This window comes from Nothobranchius furzeri, chromosome 14 (assembly GCF_043380555.1).
Source record: "Nothobranchius furzeri strain GRZ-AD chromosome 14, NfurGRZ-RIMD1, whole genome shotgun sequence".
Taxonomy (NCBI): domain Eukaryota; kingdom Metazoa; phylum Chordata; class Actinopteri; order Cyprinodontiformes; family Nothobranchiidae; genus Nothobranchius; species Nothobranchius furzeri.
This window is the reverse complement of record NC_091754.1, coordinates 46,443,578-46,448,018: the sequence shown is the minus strand read 5'-3', so window position 1 is coordinate 46,448,018 and position 4,441 is coordinate 46,443,578. Positions and strand designations below refer to the sequence as shown.

The 4,441-nt window shown below is 45.1% G+C and overlaps 1 long non-coding RNA gene across 1 annotated transcript; it reads left to right on the top strand.

The window, feature by feature from the left end:
* The first annotated feature begins 2,913 nt into the window (after positions 1-2,913).
* LOC139062715 (uncharacterized) lies at positions 2,914-4,220 on the top strand. Its single transcript, XR_011516283.1, has 2 exons — positions 2,914-3,396; positions 3,803-4,220. It is a non-coding gene; the product is annotated as an uncharacterized lncRNA (long non-coding RNA).
* Positions 4,221-4,441: the final 221 nt, after the last annotated feature.

The window sequence follows — 4,441 nt, the reverse complement described above, 5'->3', positions numbered from 1 at the left end:
TCACTGTGTGACTCATTAGCTTTATTTCTCCTGGTTTCCTCCACTCCTCAGGAATCTCCATGAAGCTCTTCTTGATAAAAATCCAGGATTGGAACATTGTTGGCATCTTTTAAAGGAAATACTTTTAAAGCCAGCTGGTCTGAGGCTGTAGAGCAGAGATCCTGAAAGATTCACACATAAAGGAGAAAGAGCCGAGGAGCTGAGATGCTAATGTGACTTGTTTTTATCAGACTCGACTACGGAGACATTTTGTGTCTCTGACAGGTCGTCCCCAGTGTGTCTGTTTCATACAGAAATAAGAAAACTGTGCTTACATTCAAGTCCTCGTGAAAATAATAATCATGGTTTTCTGGGACTTCTGCCACATGTAGACGGCTGACCTGTCGGCAGGAGAACGTAGAAGCTGTTGTCTTCTCCATCAGATATTAACATCTGTCTCATCATGGTTGCAGAGATGTCCCTAAAGGGGAAAAAACAACATCTTATTTACTCCACAAGGCCTTCAGATACACTCTCTTTAAGTGATGAGAGAGTGGGCGTACATGTCAGAACATCAGCTCCCCTGACAACGTGTCACACAGCAGAGGGACACACACACACACACACACACACACACACACACACACACACACACACACACACACACACACACACACACACACACACATGCACACACATTCTCTCTCTCTCACACACACACACACACACACACACGCACACACACGCACACACATTCTCTCTCTCTCTCTCACACACACACACACACACACACACACACACACACACACACACACACACACACACACACACACACACACACACACACACACACACACACACACACACACACACACACACACACACACACACACACACACATGCACACACATTCTCTCTCTCTCTCTCTCTCTCTCTCTCTCTCACACACACACACACACACACACACACACACACACATGCACACACATTCTCTCTCTCTCTCTCTCTCTCTCTCTCACACACACACACACACACACACACACACACACACACACACACACACACACACACACACACACACACACACACACACACACACACACACACACGTTGTCTCTCATGTCCCACTCAGACCGGCTCACCTAAGCTGAATCAGGGCGGGTTTAAACAACAACAGTATAGCTTTAGTCGGACTGATGATGGCTGGAACAGCTGCAGGTGCAGAACGTCGCTCCTAAATCACCCCCGTTGTGTTCGAGTCACGAGTCAGGGAGTGGCACGATGACGGGTGGAAATAAGAGAAAAGAACTGAATTCTAAAGGTTTTAGCAGAAAGGTTCAACGTGATGAGAAACCTGATCCCACTGGTTTCCAGAACAGGATAGCTGTACTGGTCGCTGAACCAGTAAATGCAGCATGGTCTCTGTGAGACCAGACCTACAGCACATTGAACACGTAGACAACAGGTTACTGTGGTCATGCAGCCATCAGACTTCACCTACAACACCAGCAGCGGTCACCTCCAGATACTCAGACATACTGCCATTGTCGGCGGTATGTCTGAGGGAATGACTTGGAGTACGGTTCAGTCATCGTGGACTTTGTGGACTGGTGTGAGCATAACTGGTGTGGACCTGCTTTCCACTCTGCTGTGGTCTGTTGGGTGTGTGGGTATCTGTGAGATGTTGTGTGTTCATGCATGTGTGTTACATTAATGAAAAGTGAGTCTGTGTCCTTTCTCCCGATCCAGATGCAGTGTTCTCATCCAGGATGTGATACAAGTTCCTAGTGAATTTATCCCTAGCATCCAGAGGTCCACGTGAGGAATGTCGGAGCAAGGGGGGCAGAGCAGATATCTGTACCACTTCAGCCTCAAGGCCAAGAGTGGGGGAGCTGAATTCAGACAACAGCAATTGTTTTGAAACAGTTCAGACATAAATTTCCCTGTGCCTTCTGTCCTTCAGCTGTCTCAACACGTCCAAACAGCCCAAATTAGGAATTTCCGTTTCCATCAAGCCAAACTGACTTCTTCCAGCTGACTTCTGTTTCGAGTATGAGACCACCATCAGTTTGCTGCTCAGAGATTACGATGTAGCTCGTGTGACGCATTAGTTTGGAAATTTTCCTAATTCTCCCAACAGCTCCAGAATCGTCCAATACACCAGGAACCCAGCAGCTCCAAACAGCAGAAGTCTGGTCGGTCATCATGAGTCCAATCATACAAGTGTCTTCTCAGAATAGAATACAAGGTTTGCCTCCTCTTCCACCATTGCGTTTATGGACATGCTCCTCCCTACCTAAAGGAATTACTCACCTTTCCGACCACATGCACTCTTCTCTCTGCTCCCCCAGAGCCAAGCTCTGCAGAATGGAAGATCCGGCCTTTTCCGCTGCTGCTCCGAGATTACGGGACGCCATCCCTGCTCGTCTAAGGGCTACGCAAACTATCGATGCCTTTAAACAGGAGACGAAAAACCAACCTTTTTTAGGTAAGCCTTTAGCTACATGTATTTTATAGCTGCTATTTTCCTGTCTCCTCTTTTGTAGGTGTGTGTTCTGTAGCACTTTGAGATTTCTGAAACATAAAGTGCATTATAAGTTACATTTGTTATTATTACTATTATTATTATTTCTCCCGGATGGACAGCTGCCACAGGCACATAATCTTCTACTTGCTCCAGCCATCCATTGCTTAGCTGGGTGTGTACCACCAGGCCAGGAAGGTTCTCCTTACACTGTTCAAAAGTAGAAAATCTTGATCAACTGCATTTGAAGACCATCTAAGCAGATATGTGGTGAAAATCCAGAGAAGAATGCAGTGAGGTGCTCCAGATGGACTCACATGAAGGTTAGGAGGAGGCCTGGGAGGAGATAAAGGTGGCCCGGTGTGCCACATGCATTTATCTTAATCATTTGTTTTAATGATTATAAATTATATTGTTAATAACAGAAACATATTTGTGATCATCTCTTTATTCTGTTGATGTTTCTTAAGGTTCCTGCAGATTGTTTACTCTCTGATTGTCATGTTCTGTGTCCCTTTGTTCCCAGCCCCTTCCTGTTCCCACTTCACTTCTTGTGTCCTCCTAGTCACTCCCTGGTTTTCCTAGTTGTCTTTAGATTAGTCCTCCTCACCCATCTGGTTATAAGTGGTTTATTTTTGCCCTCTGTCTTTTAGGTTTAGTTAGATCCATGTTTTTTAGGTTAATGTGTATCTGCCCTCCTCCCAAGCTCTTTCTCTGCCCATTTAGTTAATTGATTCCACCAGTTTCTCCTCAGCTCACACTCCTCACCTGTTTCCCTAATTGCCTCCCTCTGTGTTTATAAGCCTTGTCTTGTCACTCTGTTTGTTGGTTCATTGTCTTAGGTCAGCATTGGTTTGTCTCTAGTCTCTAGTCTCCAGGTCTGTGCTCAGAAGGTGAGCTTTTGGTTTTTTGGTCTGAGTTTAGTTATTAGGTTTTGGCTTTCTCCCCTTAGAGTTTTGGTTATCTTCCTAAATATAGGATTTTACTTTTTCAACCGCTCCCACCTGTGTGTTCTGGATTTTCTGCTCCTTGGGTCCAAACCTCCTGCTCTCAATGTGACACTGATCACCTGTAAACAACTAGCACCTGACAGCCACGGCTACGTTTGCTAAGGGCAGCTAGAGCTTTGGCCGCCATGTTGAATCGGGCTGACATTAAAGTGATTCTTCTGCAGACAAACATCAGAAAAATCCTTCAAATCCAGCCTGAGCTACTCCTGATATTTTACTAATGGTTAAAACAATCAAACATGGAGAAGTGTGCAGAAAAATTGGTTCTGTCCTTCTTCTAAAACCCCAGGATGCTGTCTGGACTGAACTCGGAAGGTGGACTGGACCAGCAGGTCTACAGAAGACCCAGCTTTGGGACGTCCACATGACCTGGACCTCCTCTGCAAACCAGAAGACATCTGCTGATGTCTCACAGCTTTACCAACACTTCTGTCCCCAGCAGTACAAATCAATTACACGTCCCTCAGCTGATTGTGTTTGGACAGTCTTCAAGTGCTCCGTGCTACGAGTAGATGCTCCTGGGAAGTGGCTTTGGTGGCTTCCTACGTTGCTAAGCAACCAGTGGCAAAGTTTCCCTGCAGATGTGAATTTATTTTTTAAATGCTGCATTTTTATTTTTAAATGTTTAGGTGTTTGCTGGCCAGCCGCAGACAACATCACTGAAAAGTTGGTTTCATTTTTCATTAAATGAAAAGATGAATTATTTAGCCACCTGGAGGGAATGGGAGTGTTTGTTCACATTTATCACAATCACGTTTATTCCTATTAATTCAGCCAGAGCCTGGTGGGGTCTAACGGCATCAGAGACAGGTTTAAACTTATTGGTCATCTGATTCACGAGAAACAAGTCACTACTCATCTACATGGTTTTATTTTGAAGGGGCATTACAACTTCTTACAGAACCAGCCCCAAAAATGTATTCTCTGT